The sequence below is a fragment of the Monodelphis domestica genome, chromosome 3 (genome assembly GCF_027887165.1).
Source record: "Monodelphis domestica isolate mMonDom1 chromosome 3, mMonDom1.pri, whole genome shotgun sequence".
Taxonomy (NCBI): domain Eukaryota; kingdom Metazoa; phylum Chordata; class Mammalia; order Didelphimorphia; family Didelphidae; genus Monodelphis; species Monodelphis domestica.
In genome coordinates, this window is record NC_077229.1 from 110,995,077 (window position 1) to 111,011,837 (window position 16,761).

Sequence of the window (16,761 nt, forward strand, 5' to 3'; positions counted from 1 at the left end):
CTTAGAACACAGAAGACAGAAAGTCAGAGCTGGAAGGAATTTTAGAACAGAAAATAGAATATAAGAGATGGAAAGAACCTTAGAACACAGGAAATACAAAGTCACAGCTGGAAGGAACCTTCAAACACAGAAAGTCCAGCTGGAAGGAACTTTAGAGCACAGAAGACAGAGTGGCAGAAATGGAAGGAACCTTAGAACATAAAGTTTTAGAAAATGAAATGATTATCAAACAGAATTTTCAAACTGGAAGTAACTTTAGATTTTGAATCCAAAGGAGGAAACTTCTGCCCAGGAAGAGCAAGTCAATGACACACAAGAACACAGGTCTTCTTACTACAGTTCCCAGGCTCTTTCTCCTGAACTAGAGGATAGAGCACTGGAGTTGACAATGAGAAATATCTGGGTTGGAATTCTGCCTCACACACTAACCATGCGACCCTAAGGAAGTTATGTATCTGTCTGAACTTCTGTTTTCTGATTGGTAAAATGGAGGATTAGACTTGATTTCTGAGGTCCCTTCCAGTGCTCAATCCATTGGCTATAAAAAGGCATAGTGGGGGCAGCTAGGTGACTCAGAGAATTGAGAGCCAGACCTGGAGACAAGAGGTCCTGTGGAGTTTTGTTTTCTTTTCAAAGGAAAGGCATAGTAGCATAATTCTTCCATTAAATATTCTCCAATAGTTCTGCCCCACATAGCTCACTTAACTTCTCTCATACTCTATGATGTTTGCAGCTTATATACCATGAAGTCTGCCAGAGGGTTATTTCATTTGGAGTCTGAGAACTCATTTAGTTTTTTTAAACCCTTACCTTCTGTCTTAGAATCAATACTGGGCATTGGTTCCAAGGCATTAGAGCAAAAAAAGTAGACAACTGGCTTAAATAACTTGTCCAAGGTCACACAGTTAGGAAGCGTCTGAGGTCACACTTAGACCCAGGAACTCCCATCTCCAGGCTTGACTCTAACCATTTCAGCCACCTACCTGTCTGGACTTGGGTTGTTTTTTTGTGTTTGTTTTTTCTAAATCTGATAATCAAATTCTTATAATAACTAGCTTCATTTGTAGTATTGTTTTATTTTATGAAATCTAGAAACATAATTCTGAGAAAGGGTCCATAGCCTTCACCAGACTGCCTGAAGGAATGCACAATACAAAAAAAGGAGCTACTTTATAATTTGGTTTTAAGCATTTTTGCTTATTTCTCTCCTGTGGTACCCTGTGCATAGGTTTAGTCCTCATAGCCAGACCAGGAGATCCCTGAATGCAGGACCTTCCTCCTCTACCACAGGCTAGCCCATGTTGGGTCACTAACTGGATGATCTAAAAAGGAAGTGATCTCCATTCAGCGTCAAAGAAGGGAGATGGTCACAAACATACAGGAAAACCATCTGCTCTGCTACGTCCACAAGAGTGACAAAGCCTAGATTTCAGTCTCCATCCTGTCCCTAATTTGCTGTATCTCCAGCATTTCTATTTTGTAAAAAGAGAAAGATGGACTAACTGGTATCTCTGGCCCCTTTCAGCTCTGGTACTCTGTGCTCTAAGGCTCCTTTCAGCTCCAAGTGTCTTTATAAAGATGTCTGTTTGGATAGTTTGCCCTCACCGCCTGCCAGGCTGTGATCAGCCCTTTCTCCACTTCCCCCTAGTACTGTCTCAGACGGCTGCAGAATGTCTCAGGGGCTTGGGACAGGAAGGCAAAACCACAGTTTTCCTAACTCCTCCCAGAGCCAGACAGACACAGGAAGCGGATCCCTGACCTAGAGGGGGCGTGAGGGGGAAGAAAGCTTATGAAAGTCCCTGGAGATGGGTAGGAATTACCCACAGCCTTCAGCCTTCGCCAAGGGCCAGGGTCAAGGGCAAAGGATTCCAGTCCTCCCCAGCTGGGACTGTTTCCCTCCTTCCTGGGAACTCTCCCTGATGCTCAGAGTCAGTGGGCAGCCTACGTGCCTCTCTTAGTCCTCTCAGGGGACTGCCGTAAAGGGAGAAGGGGCCCAAGGGCAGTCCTGGGTTTTATTGCCACTGACATTTCCTAGCCTTCAAAAAACACAGGATTGAGTTTTAGACTCTCATGAAAAACATATACACATTTATAAAGTCAAGAACACACACAGAAAAGGCACAAAAATGCACAAATACACCACACCCAGGTGCTAGCAGAATAAATGGAAAATGAGACTTGAAGGCAGGGAAGTTCTGGGTTCAAAACCTGCCATAGACATTTATTAGCTGGGTGATCATGAACAAAGCACCTTAATTATCAGGCATTTAATGAACATCTATACTATCAATCAGGAACTGTGTTAGGCACTGAAAGATACAAATATAAAAATGGAATTGGATCCTTTCTCAAGGAAACAACGTGTACAACATAAATACATATAAGGATATCCCAAATTCATTCCAAGGTAATTTGAAGAAGAAAGCACTAGCAACTATGGGGAAAGGAGACAATCAGAAAAAGCCTCATGTTGAAGATAGCAAAATTGGGCTTTGAAGAAAAATAGAAATTTGAAAAAGTTGAAGAGGAGAGAGTTCCAGGCATGGAGGACAACCTATAGAAAAGCAGGAAGACAATAGAAGGAATGTCATGTAGAAGACCAGTTCAGCCAGACTATAAAGACCACGAAGGGGAAGCAATGCCCAAGGAGACTTGCAAGGTAGTTTGTAAGCCAGGGGGTGGAAAAGCTTTAAATACCAAACCCAGGAGTCTCTATTTGATCCTAGAGGTACCAGGTAGCTCCTTGAGTTTCATGAGCAGGAAAGTGACATGGTCAGACCTGCACTTCCAGTATATCATTTTGGTAGCTATGGGGATGATAGCCTAGAGAAGGAAGAAACTTAACTGAGGGAGATCTACAAGGAGGTTAGAGTAATAATACAAATGAGAGGTGATGAAGAATTAACCTAGGGTGATAGCTGTGTGAGTGAAGATAAAGGGAGCGATGAGCAACATTTTGAAGAAATAACAAGACTTGGCTACTGATCAAATATGGCAAGTAAGGGAGAGAAAGAAGGTGAAGCCATAGGACAGACAAACCTCAATATCTAGATATCCCCTTTGCAAAATTAAAGAAGTTTAGAAGAAAGGTGGACTTGAGGGGAAAGAAAAGAAGTTTAGTTTTGAGCATAATGAGTTTAAGATACAAAAGATGTCCAGTTGTAAATTTTCAACAAACAATTCGTGGCCCAGGAATGGAGCTCAGGAGAGAGTAGGGCTGCAAGGCATGATCAATGCAGAAATGATAGAAAGTGGAGATGGAACCAAGAAATAAAATAGAAAAGTAAGAAAAGGCAGAGCCCTGGGGAAGACACCTATTCAGGAGGAAGGTGATAAATGAAAATAAAACAAGGAGAACTAAGCAGGAACAATCAGACATTTTAGACCAAGAACAAAGAAAGATGTTGATTTGACAAAAGCATTTTACAAAACAAAGTGCTATTCTAACAATTGGGGATTCTTGTTGTACATATATATGGGAAAATCCACATGTATGTACATGCATGCATAGCACTGAGCATGCCATTGCAAACAGGTATGATGAGTGGGTGAATATACACAAACACAAAGGATCATACGTAGATTCAGAATTAGAAGGGACATTAGAGATTGTCCAGTTCAACCCCTTTATTTTACAGAGGAGGAAACAGGACCAGGCAATTTAAGTGGCTTCTCTAGAGTTGCAAGTAATAAGCAATAGGCAACAACACTCAAAGGCAAGGAGCCAGAATTTGAAGCTAGGTCCTAACTCCAAATCTAATACACACCTCCATATGGTGGGCTGCTTTATAGGAAGTATATAAAAAGACAATGCTCCCCACATTCTTACCCCAAGTTAAACAACTCTTCAGCATTTTTTAAGCCCTTATGTTGTCTTAGAATAAATATACTTATTTATTTATTTATACTTTATTATTTTTAGTGGTAAGAGCTAGGCAATCAGGGTTACATACTTTGCCTAGAGTTACACAACTAGGAAGTATCTGAGGTCAAATTTGAACCCAGATCCTCCCAACTCCAGGACTGGCACTTTATCGACTATGAAACCTAGCTACCTCAACGTCTCAGCATTTAATGAGGCTGAGAGCAAGAGGGGAGAAAGGGAAAGGAAATGACTATAACCAATTGGATTGTCTGGTAACTAGCTGGATTACCTATATTTCAGACTCAGGTTTCCTTCATTGTGTTGGTGCCATAATAATGGGCCATGCTGTCTCTGTCCTTGTTTCTATCTGTATTTCTTTCTGTTTCTGTATTCCAATTGGAATTCCAATTCCAATTCCAATGCTCATTGAGCTGCTTTTCCACAAGCACCAGGTGTGAAATGGGAGCTGGAGACATCAGGGATCCCAATTAGGATTCCATTATTTTGAGTATGATTCTAAGACCTCATGATTCCAGGGTTCTATGATTCTGCATTAAATTCTGAGATTCTTTGTTTCAAATATTCTTTGAAGATTCCCTGAACCATCTCATTCCTTGGAGCATAAACTGCACCTAGAATTTTCAAGAAACATGAGTTGCTCATATTCATCTTGACAAGGGCAGTAGCTGCTTCCATCAATGGAATAATGGAAGAGAGAGTAGCAGAGAGAAAAGGGAAATTCAGAGGAAAGAATGGGGTCAGAGAGGAATGACAGACCCCTCCCCACCAAAAAGCTAATGCAACATGATTCAGGTATTCACACACACTGAAAGCTAAATAACTACAATGACAGTCAATCCCAGTTCAAGAATTTGCCATGACTTCAATTTGGCATTAAAGGCTTATCAAATCTAGCCCCAACACACATTTTTTGACTTATTTTTTTTTCCAAAATGTCTACTGGGGAGGTTGCTATATCCCAGGAAAAGTGGTTGAAAGGGCTGATCCCACACCCCCCATGCTCTGTGCTATTTACACCTCAGATCATGCCCTTCCTTGGGTCTAGAAGACTATCCCATTCCATCTTTACTTATTCAAATCCAGTGGTCCCATGAAGTCTTCTTGATCCCCGGCTGAGGCAAATGGGAATTCTCTCTTCACTGAGCTGCCACAGAGCCTCTTTATCACCCAATATTACACTCTGACTGGCATTGTATTGATCTGGGCACATGCTTAATCTCCTATTAGACTATAAACTTCATGAGGGAAAAGACAATTCTTCATTATGCTCCCAGAACCAAGCTCAAAGTAGGTCCTCTGGTAAATGGAGAGGAGAAGGGAGGAAGAAGGTAGAGACTAATTAGGAAGGAAGGAAGGGAGGGAGGAAGGGAGGGAGGGAGGGAGGGAGGGAGGAAGGAAGGAAGGAAGGAAGGAAGGAAGGAAGGAAGGAAGGAAGGAAGGAAGGAAGGAAGGAAGGAAGGAAGGAAGGAAGGAAGGAAGGAAGGAAGGAAGGAAGGAAGGAAGGAAGGAAGGAAGGAAGGAAGGAAGGAAGGAAGGAAGGAAGGAAGGAAGGAAGGAAGGAAGGAAGGAAGGAAGGAAGGAAGGAAGGAAGGAAGGAAGGAAGGAAGGAAGGAAGGAAGGAAGGAAGGAAGGAAGGAAGGAAGGAAGGAAGGAAGGAAGGAAGGAAGGAAGGGAGGGAGGGAGGGAGGGAGGGAGGAAGGAAGGGAAGGGAGGGAAGGGAGGGAAGGAAGGGAAGGAAGGGAAGGAAAGAAGGGAAGGAAGGAAGGAAGGGAGGGAGGGTAAGAAATGTGCATTTATTAAGCAATTACTTTGTGCTGAAAACTGTGCTAAGTGCTTATCATCTCATTTGATCGTCACACCTATCCCAAGAGGGAAGTGTTATTATTACCATTTTATAATCAAGGAATCTGAGCCAAGCAAAGATTAACAACTTACCCAACATCACACAGCTGGTAAGGGTCTAAGCTCAAATCTGAATTCAGGGCTTCCAGGTCCAGTGCTCAATCCACTTCATCGTCTGACTAGCCTTAGTGCCTTCCTTCTGAGATTATGTCTCATTTACTTTGGCTATATTGCATGTATCTTGTTATGCATTTGATCATTTGCATCTCTCCTCCACCCCCATTACAGTGTGAGTCCCTTCAGGGAAGGGGTCTCACATGTGTATAGTAGGTACTTAATAAACACTTGTTGCCTGCTTGTTGTGCTGCCTATGTGACCTTGGGTAAGTCCCTATCCACTCTGAGCTTTACTTAGTCTATAAAACAAAAGGGTTTCACTAGTTGAGTCTCAGAATTCTCTTGTGGATCCAGACCTAAGAGCCTAGGCTCTTCTACCTCACCTTTAATATTTAATTTATGCTATATTAAATAGGGTCTTGTAGCTTAAAAGGATCTTTCCCCCTCTCTGTAGTCCAATGCACTCATTTTACCAATGAAGAAACTTAGGTTCAGAAAGATATAGGGAGTTCACGAAGGTCACACCAATAACAAATGAGAAATTCAGGCATCCAGCCCAGGCCTTCAGAACCCAAATTCTGTGTTCTTTCCACTACAGGATACTGCCTTTCTCTGTTGTTCCACAGGAACTTAGAGCTAATGTATCCTGGAACCAGATCCTGATTAAAGACAATGAAGATCTTAGAACTGAATTCAAAATTATACCTTTCTCCCTCTCCTATTACTTACAATGCCTTTGCATAATTTGATATAAAAGCCTAGTGAGGCAAAAAGTACTGTCCTGGGCACTCTGCCACTGATGTGATGCGTGACCATGGATAAGCAAGTCTCTCCTCTCTCTGGGTTTCAGCCTCCTTCACCATGAAGTGAAAGAGCGTGGTCAGATGGGTCTCCAAGGTCCCCCCTTCCAGTTCTGACAGTCAGTGTGTGTTCCAAGAACCCCTAGAGCTTGAACATTCTGTGTTCACAAGCATGAAGCCTGCCACTTCCAGACTTCCCAAGCCAACCGTCATCCTCTGCCTGTGGAGTCTAGTCTAGTTTCAGGTCAGTAGACATCCCCTCAAATAAAACCAACTATACAGGAAAAGGAAAAGAAACAGACAGCAGCTAAGTTTCTGTCTGTACATACCTCAGTGAGGAGCTCTGGCCCCTGCAGAGATAGCACAGCTCACTGGCCTCAGCTTCCACATTCCAGATTCTCCACTGTGCCCAGGCTTTATTTGGGCTCTTCCTCCCCTGACCTGTGGCTTTCAGGCTTGGCCCATGTTGTGGATCTAAGAGAGAGGAGAAAGAGAGAAAGCAGAGCTCAAGCTGGTTGTCTGGAGCCCACCAAGGAAGGAGGCCTGGAGCTAGTGATGCAACTACCCCAAGACAAGGGGAATATTGGGTGTCTGCCAGAGGAAGGAGCCTTCCCTGCACACCTCCTCCACCACCTAGACAGCTGGGATTGGCTCGGGAGTTAGGGGGGAGCCTGTGTGGGAGGAGAAAAATGCTGATTCACCAATGGGATTTCTGGTTCTCCAAGAAAGAAGGGTGGGTAGGAGAGGGGACAAGGAGACATAGAAGGAGGGTCAAGACGATGTTTCCCAAAGTCCAGGGGGTTTCTGATGCTGAATTCCTGGTTTAGAATGCCTGTCCACAGAATTATGGATTCAAAGAATGAAAGAGCTGAGAGGGACTTCAGAAGTCATCAAGCCCACTCCATACTGAAAGAGAAACAGTTTAGGTATCAGCCTTAACACCCCTGCTCCCCCCTACCTAACAAGGCCAGTTCACAACTCATCTCCTTCTCAGAAAGACAGGGAGAAGACTGGCCACCATGTCATAGAAGGACTGGCTAAAGAAACCATTAGCCCAAAATAAATAAATAAATAAATATTCAGTAAAAAGGAATTTCCCCAACATTGAGTAGGAGTAGAGCACATAGTAGGTGCTCCAGAAATGCTTGCTAATAGAGTGACTGATAGAGAAAAGAAAGCCCATGGGAGGTGTGATAACTATCTTTATTCAAGGGCTGCCATGTGGAAGAGTCATACATCATGAGCTTCTTCATCTCCCCCCACTTCACATCTCAGAAGCCACTTCATTTATTTTCCTCTTCTGCTTAGCCCCAGAGAGCAAGAGGGGAAGGAGCAATGGTGGAGAATATCAGAAATATTTTGCTCAAATCATTGAAGGAAGAAGTTCCCAACAATTTGAGCTTCTAAAAAGTGGAATGGGTTACCTCAGGATCTTAGATTTAGAGGCAGAAGGGACCTTGGGTTCAACTGTCTCATTTTACAAATGAGGTACTTGAGACCCAGAGATATTAAGGGACTTGCCCAGGGTCACACAAGCAGAATTTGAACACAGGTGTTCCTGACTTCAAGTCCAGGCATTCTATCCACCATGCCACACTTGACTCAGAAAGGGAGAAAAAAGTGAGCTTACCCCACAGAAGAGGTATTCAAGTAGAGGCTAGCTGGCTGCCAGTCAAGGATGCTGTAGAGAGAGTTCCTGCTTCAGCAGAGGCAGAACTAGATGATCTCATCTTTGAGATTCCTTGATTCTAATCATTCCTCCAGACCCCCTTAACCTTAACTGATTAGTGTGTATCAAACTTTAAGCTTTTGATTCTCTACAGACTTGTATTGCTATCTAATTAGAAATAAAGGTCAGGGACAGAAGGGAATGGACCATTTAAGCAACAGGGAGGTGCAGTGGTAGAGATGGGTATCGAAGATCTGAGTTCAAATCCTGAACCACTTACTATTTGACACTGAGCAAGTCGCTTCACCAGTTTGCCTCAATTTCCTCATCTGTAAAATTAAGATTATAATAGCACCTGCCTCACTGAACTGTCTTGAAGATAAAAAGGTATATATATATATGCATATATATATATAAAACACACATATATATGTCATGAAGTGCTATATTTATGCTAACCATTATTAAGTGGATGGGAAGAAAATGAAGAGGAAGAGAAGAAATAACTAAAGCAGGGGTGTGGGCAAGCTCCCAGAGGAGATTGGAGGGGAAAAAAATCAAGAATATAAGTGAAGAAGTCAGCTTTGGCAAGGAATAGGCCCACCTCTGCATCAGAAAGGAATGCCAAGGAGAGAAGAAAAGAAAAATGAAGAGGGCTTTTTAGATGTGGAGTGGGGGAGAAGCAGGATCTCATCTCCTGATGGATGGCCTCTATTTTCTCAGGAAAGTAGGAAGCAAACTCATCTGCTGAAAGAGAAGGGAGGTGGTGGTGTAGGAGGTATAGGGAGAAGGAAGATTTGAAACACCTGCTGCAGAGAGTGTGATTAAGAGTCCACTGGTGAAGAATAAAAGGATTGCATCCCTGCAGTGAGGACCCAATTGAGATCAGAAAATGTACATTTTCAAGTAGACCTGTCTGGAATGGTTGTAGGCTTTCTCCTGGAATATTCAGCAACAAAGGCAGACAAAAGGAGCAACCCAGGGCTATGGCTTAGCAATGTGTGCCTAAAGGCAAGAGAGGCAGAGGATTCAAGGATCTCTGATAAGGGAAGAACAAATTGTTTAAAACTATTAAGGGAAGGAAAAGAAAGAAGAGCTAGGGCAATGAATAGGGAGCAAGAAGAGGTAGTGGCCCTAGGGGGAACCCATCCTTGAATGTAGCTAAAGTAAAATAAAGAATTAGTCACTGGAGTTAAGAAGGCTAATGAACTGGGAAGAAGATACTGACATGTACACTGAAGTGTCCAAGTTTGAGGGTCAAGATTAAGAAAGACAGGAAGACTATGTCAGGTAGTAAACTCCTTAAGAAAAGTAGTGGAGCACCTATGTGGCCCAGGGAATAAAGAGGCTCAGAAGATAGATAGATAGATGGGAAATCCTGGACTCAAATCTGGCCTCAGATATTTCCTGGCTGTATGACCCTAAGCAAGTCATTTAACTCCCATTGCCTAGCCCTTACTGTTCTTCTGCCTGGGATACAATACTTAGTATTTATTCTATGAATAAGGTGTGGTGAAGAAGGGAAGGGGAGGAGAGGGATAGAATACCAGTCCTAGAATCAGAAAGACTTATCTTAATGAGTTCAAATCCATCCTCAGAAACTTAGCAGCTGTGTGACTCTGGGCAAGTCAGTTAAATCTGTTTGCCTTAGTTTCTCCATCTGGGAAATGAAATGGCTAACTGGCAAACCATTTCAGTATCTTTGCTAAGAAAACCCCAAATGGGGTCACAAAGATTCAGATACAACTAAAACAACTGAATAACAAAAAATGTGATAGTGATAGAGAGTTGCCCTGGGTGATAAAAGTGGATAGAAAAAACCTCCATGAAGATGGGGCTGCTGAATAATGGTGGCAAAAGGACAGTCACAGAAGTGAGAATGTGGAGTCAGGATCATCTCTCCCTCCTGTCCCAATGCTTCTGGAGGGAAAGGATAAGAGATGGAAGCACTCAGTAGTAGGTGGTCAGGAATGTAATGTTAATGAGGGAGAATCTGGTTCCTAAAAATATGAGAAAATTGTGTGAAGCAAAGATATCTAGGATTGTTCAGACTAAGGATTCTAGAATGCAGAGAATGAAAGACTGTGGAGCAGCAAATCTGAAAAGGTAGGGATAAAAGATAAATCTGGCTAAAAGCAGAGGATTTTCAAGCAGATTCAGCAGATATAGATGCTGAAGCACAATGCTGAAAGGAGAGCAAAAGCTGGGAATTTGATCCTCACAGTCAAGTCAATAAGTCATCAAGCTTTTAGTTATTATTCATTATGAGATGAAGACTAGGGGTTCAAAAAAGGGGGTAAAAACAGTCCTTGATCTCAAGAACCTCACAGACTAATAGAAGAAACAACATGCAAACAAAAATGTACAAACAAGATATACATGTAGGATATACTGAGGATAATCTCAGAGGAAGACACTAACATTAAGAGGGCCCAGCAAAAGCTTCTTCCAAAGGGTGGGATTTCAGCTGAGACCTAAAGAAACTGAGGAGGTAGAGACAAGGAGAAAATGAATTCCAGGCATAGTCAGTGAAAATGCACAGAGGGGCAGCTAGGTGGATACAGCCAGGCCTGGAGACAGGAGGTCCTGATGTTCAAACCTTAGACTTCCTAGCTGTATGACCCTGTGCAAACCACTTGACTCCAAATGCATAGCTCTTACCACTCTTCTGCCTTAAAATCAATACTTAGTAGCAATTCTAAGAAGGAAGGAAGGAAGGAAGGAAGGAAGGAAGGAAGGAAGGAAGGAAGGAAGGAAGGAAGGAAGGAAGGAAGGAAGGAAGGAAGGAAGGAAGGAAGGAAGGAAGGAAGGAAGGAAGGAAGGAAGGAAGGAAGGAAGGAAGGAAGGAAGGAAGGAAGGGAAAGGAAGGAAGGGAAAGGAAGGAAGGAAGGAAGGAAGGGAAAGGAAGGGAAAGGAAGGAAAGAAGGAAGGAAGGAAGGAAGGAAGGAAGGAAGGAAGGAAGGAAGGAAGGAAGGAAGGAAGGAAGGAAGGAAGGAAGGAAGGAAGGAAGGAAGGAAGGAAGGAAGGAAGGAAGGGAAAGGAAGGAAGGGAAAGGAAGGGAAAGGAAGGAAAGAAGGAAGGAAGGAAGGAAGGAAGGGAAAGGAAGGAAGGGAAAGGAAGGAAGGGAAAGGAAGGGAAAGGAAGGGAAAGGAAGGAAAGAAGGGAAAGGAAGGAAGGGAAAGGAAGAAAGGAAGGAAGGGAAAGGAAGAAAGATAAAGAAAATAGAGTTAGAAGATGTAATGTCTAAGGAACATCAAGGAGGCCAATGTCAGTGAGTTGTAGAGTACATGGAAGGGAATAAGGTATATGAAGACTAGAAAAGTAGGAGGGATCCAGGTAATGAAGGGCTTTAAAAGCTAAACAAAAGATTTTATATTTGATCCTAGAGGTAATAAAGAGGCCCCAAAACTTACTGAGTAAAGAGAAAGATATGATCAGACTTGCAAATTAGGGTGGTCACTTTGGCAGCTAAGTAGAGGAATAGGGAATGAGCAATTAATCCAAGATACCCACCATCAAGGGTACTGATAGAGTAGATGTGGGTCTTCACTGTCTAAGACCAACAAGATCACTCAAAGTTCTGAAACCCTGGCACCTGAGGAAAAAGAAGGTAGCAATGAGGCTGCTAAGAATCTGAGATGGCTTAAAGGCTCCTTCAGGAAAAGAATGCTGCTTATGCCCCAATGTGGAGAAAGGGAGACCTTAAGGAAATATGGAATCTCATAATCCATGGAACACAAGTATCTAATAAGTTATGCAGAACTTCTCAAGACTTGTCAAAATATAGGATTGTCATCAAATTCTGATGACTCATGTGGGTGTCATTAATAGTTTCAGAAAGAACTAGAAAACATTACTAAAGATCATAAAATCTTGGGCAAAGAACTGAAGGTCTTAGGGGAACAGGCAATATTATCATCTCTCCTTCCTGTGACTTCCTGTGAAGAAAAGAAATGCAGGTTTGGGGGAGTCAGCAAGTTAAGAATATGGCATATAACCTCTGAATCATAGTTTAAAACACAGGAACACCACATTCCTGGTCAGGGGAGGAATGTGCTTAACAAGGATTTGTAAGAATAGTTCTGCATGGAATCTTACATATCATACAAATGGAAAAGGCTCACATTAAACCATCGTGAAAATTCACTCTGTGAAGCAAAGAGTAACATTACATTTTACACATGAGAAAATTGTGGCTTGAAGAGAGAAAGTGACTTGCCTGAAAGCCACTCTGAGCACAAGAACTTGGCCCCAGGTCTCCTGACTATACCATGATGCTTCTTTAACATAACCTCCTTAAGTGCTAACTATAGCTTTTCATTTTTCTATTCCAGCACCAAATACTGGGCCTTACTGCTAAGCATATGGGAAGTGCTTATAGAATGATAGTTGGAAAGGATCATAAATACTATCAATCAAAAAAAAAACTGTTCAAGTACTTACCATGTCTCAGCTACTGGAGATACAAAGAAAAAAGCAAAAACAGTTCCTTCTCTCAAGGAGGTTACATTCTAATGCAGGAGACAACACATACAAAAGCAAATATAGATAAGATCCATACAAAGTAAATACAAGGTATCCAGGAGTAAGGCAATAGCAGCTGTGGGGAAGGTGGGGGATATTTCTAGTCCAATCTCCACATTTTACAAATGAGGCAACTAAGTAAGACTCAGAGAGACTAAGTAACCTTGCTCATGGTCATTTAGTAATTGATACTGGCAGGACTGAAATCCAAGTGTTTCTGATTCTAAGCCTAACATTCACTCCACCCACCTTGTCATCACAACTCAAATGTTTGCTGAATTGAATTAAATGGGACTGAACCACACATGGAGAGCTTTTGAGAGAAGGAAGAATGAGATGGGTTCCAGAAGGCAAAGAATTGCTCAAAAAGATTGTGTCAGAGGATGTGACTGGAGACAGGAGGTACTAGGTTCAAATCTGGCCTCAGACACTTCTGAGTTAGATGACTCTGGTCATCTTAACCCCAATTGCCTACCCCTTCCCACTCTCTGCTTTAGAACTAATATTTAGTGCATTGTTAGGGAAACTGTAAATTGATCCAAACATTCTGGAGGGCAATTTGGAACTATGCCCAAAAGGCTATAAAATTATGCATACCCTTTAATCCAGTAATACCACTACTGGGACTGTCTCCCAAAGAGACAATAAAAAAGGGGAAAGAACCTACTTGTACAAGGATATTTATAGCATTTCTTTTTGTAGGAGCAAAGAATTGGAAATTCAGAGGATATCCATCAATTGGGGAATGACCGAACAAATTGTGGTACATGTTGGTAATAGAATACTATTGTGCTAGAAGAAATGATAAGCAAGCTGATTTCAGAAAAAGCTGGAAAGATTTGCAGGAACTGATGCAGAGAGAAATAAGCAGAACTGGGAAAACATCATAAATAACAACAGCAATATTATATGATGAATATCTGTGAAAACTTGGCTACTCTCAGCAATGAAATGATCTGGGGCAATCCTAGAAGACTTATGACTAGGAATGCTATCTACCTCCAGAGAATTATCAGTTGGAGTCATCTGTCACAGTGTATTTATTATTTTATTTGGGGGCTTCTGATTATATATGAATGAATGTGCTCTTACAACAATGACCAATATGGAAGTATATTTTGCATAACAATAAAAACATTTTTTTTAAAAGAACTTAGACTTAGTATCAATTCTAAGACAGAAAGTAAGGTTTCAAAAAAAGAGAGTGAGAGAAAGGATGAGAATTAGGTAAGGATATACAATCCCCCAGGGGAGAATCCTGTGTCAGAGGCCCAGGAACAGGGGAAAGGGGGGAATAAGAGAGAAGATCAGGAAAGGAAACTGGGTCAGAGGCAACAGGCTTTCCCTTCAGGATTATTAGTTCATTTAAGGTCTTAAGCCTGATCCAGGACATAGACCAGCCTCAGCAAGACCAACCACAGGGCAAAGAGGGTGAGAACTGGACACAAGGTCAGCATGAATTTGAAAAAGGGATAAGAAGAAAGAGCAGAAGTTAGAGATTGGCTGTCTTCCCATTCCCCAATAAAATGAGGGAGCAGATGTGATAGCATTTTGAATAGCAGAACAAGGGTTCAGTGGGAAGTGAAGAGAGCCAAGAAAAGGCAGTGAGAGTGATGAGAATTGGACTCTAGGTCACAAGGGGCAGAACCAGTTGCTGTCTGTGGTCCTGAACCAGTGAGGGCCAAAGAGACCTCAGCTACCCATACACAATCAGAAAATCTTATTTGTAACTAACAGAGTCTATTACACATTATCAGTGTTGAAAGGTATTGAAAACCCGTGAAAGCATCTCAATGTTGAAACCTTGAAAACCATCTACTCTACTCCAAACTGTTCCTAAACAGGAATGCCCTCTACAACATATGTACCAAGTAGCTATCCAATCCAGGACTTTGAAGAACTCCATTGGGGTCACTGGCTACCTCCTAAAGGAATCCATCACATTTTTAGATAACTAATAAATAGCAAGTTATTCCTTATGGTATGCTCAAATGTTCCTTTTAGCAATTCTGTCCATGTTCTTAGTTTAACCCAAAAGACCCCATAATGGGACTCAAAGGCTTTCTGAGTATTTTGACAATGGCTGCTTTTTCTCTAGCATTTAAAAAGTGTTCTGAAAGTTAGGCTTAAGGAAGTCAAAGGATTTTTCAAGTCTCCCTATCTTGCCCAGACCAGAGGTACAGGGGCAACTCATAGACCCACCCCTCTCTGGTCATCATAGAAGCTCAACTTGCTCCATTTACAATATAGGCTGGTTTTCCCCACTTTCAACAACCTTGAAGCCCTCTGATCTCTAGGAGATTGTGTATGCTTACCTAATTTTCATATTACTACTGTCAAATTCAATATGGATAGTGATCAGTTTAGCATACACTAGCTCAGAATTCTGGAGAGCCAGAGATTTGCCAATTGCAGTCTCCCCTCAGCAGCAAGGATTATAAGCATGCATCACCACATCAAGTTAGAGGTTAGGGGTTTTCCCAAATTCATACAGCAAGTTAGCAGCTATTATTCAAATTCCGCTCCTGACTTAGATCCAATAAATGTATATTGACTTGAGTTTGGAAACCTGGGGAGCAAAATGAGAGGAGATATAAGACCCCAGTCTCCAAGAAGCTGGCCTAGCAAAATAGGAACTCAAGTTGGAAACTCAAACATAGAAAAACAAGGGATATTATAAGAAACAAGAAAAAAATCTGTTGCTGGAACCAGATTAAAAAGTCATAAATTAAGACTAGATAAACAATCATGTTAACTTGATACTAATTCTTGAGATTCTGACCACGGCACCTTATTCTCCTACCTAAGGAATAAGTGATCCCAGAGACTGGGAGGTCTTCAGGGTTTACACAGAGCTCTCTTATCAGTCTAGCTTTGCTCAGTATTTATACATGACACTTTGCAATAAAGACAACATAATTCAGATCTCAAAAGATCAACAGGATAGAACAGTGAATGTGAACTAAGAAAATGAAATTTAACAGAGATGAATGTAAAGCACTACCCTTGGGTTAAAAAAAATAAACTGCACACATATGGGATAAGGGGAGCACAGCCATACAATCATTTCTGATATAAAGACATGGGAGTTTTAATAGGCTTTAAATGCAAGATGAGCCCACATCTTGAGAGAGCAACCCAAAAAATCTTGCTCAAATTTGGAATGTATTTAAAAGGGCATGGTTTTCAAAACTAGGAAGGGAACAGTCTAACTTCCCTTTGCCCTGATCAGAGAATATCTATAGTATTAAGTTCTGAAAACCACATATTCAGAGGGGCATGACCAAGCTGGCATATGTCCTTAGGAAGGCAACAAGGATGGAAAAATAATTTAATATCATATAAGAAACAGTTCAAGATATTAGAGTCATTTTGGCACCTAGAAGTTTTAGAAGAGACACAATCATCATCTTCAAATAGAGCTGTCTCAAAATGGAAAAGGCAATTTCACAAAGTAATGACTATCCTTCTCTTGGAGTTGTTTGAACAGAAACAAGGTGACCCCTTGTCAGAAATATTTTAGAAATTATTTTTACTCCAAGTTGGTATTGAATTAATAGATCCCTAATATTCCTTCACTAGCCAAGAAACTATGAGAACTATGTAGAGAGAAGAGGTCATGTTATCCATTAACTCCTTCTAAAGGCAAGATCACATTTAACCTATTCCTAGGTTCTCAATGGTCTGACAGTCGATTGGCTAATAAAAAAATATATAAATTCTCCAAGACATATAATCTCTGAAGGGCTATCTCTGTGATTTTTTCAAACTGAGAACAATCAGATAAAAACTAGGATTGTATAGTTAAAGTCAATATGTGGTGTATTTTATTTAAACATTAGGAAATATTTCCCAACAATCAGAGCTATACTGAAATGGAATGTAACACTTCCAGAGGTAATGAGCTCCCTGATTTTGAGAGTA

At 41.5% G+C, this 16,761-nt stretch overlaps 1 protein-coding gene across 8 annotated transcripts in view; it reads right to left on the reverse strand.

Moving 5' to 3' along the window:
- The window catches only part of PTP4A3 (protein tyrosine phosphatase 4A3), a 246,418-nt gene that overhangs the window by 149,546 nt on the left and 80,111 nt on the right, over positions 1 to 16,761 (reverse strand). For 6 of the 8 annotated variants that reach the window (XM_016431909.2, XM_056822998.1, XM_056822995.1 and 3 more), the window contains exon 2: positions 6,974 to 7,118. The exons of the other annotated variants lie outside the window; for them this stretch is intronic. The gene's annotated coding sequence lies outside the window, so the exon portion shown is untranslated. The remainder of the gene's footprint in view (positions 1 to 6,973; positions 7,119 to 16,761) is intronic. 8 annotated transcript variants of the gene reach the window in all.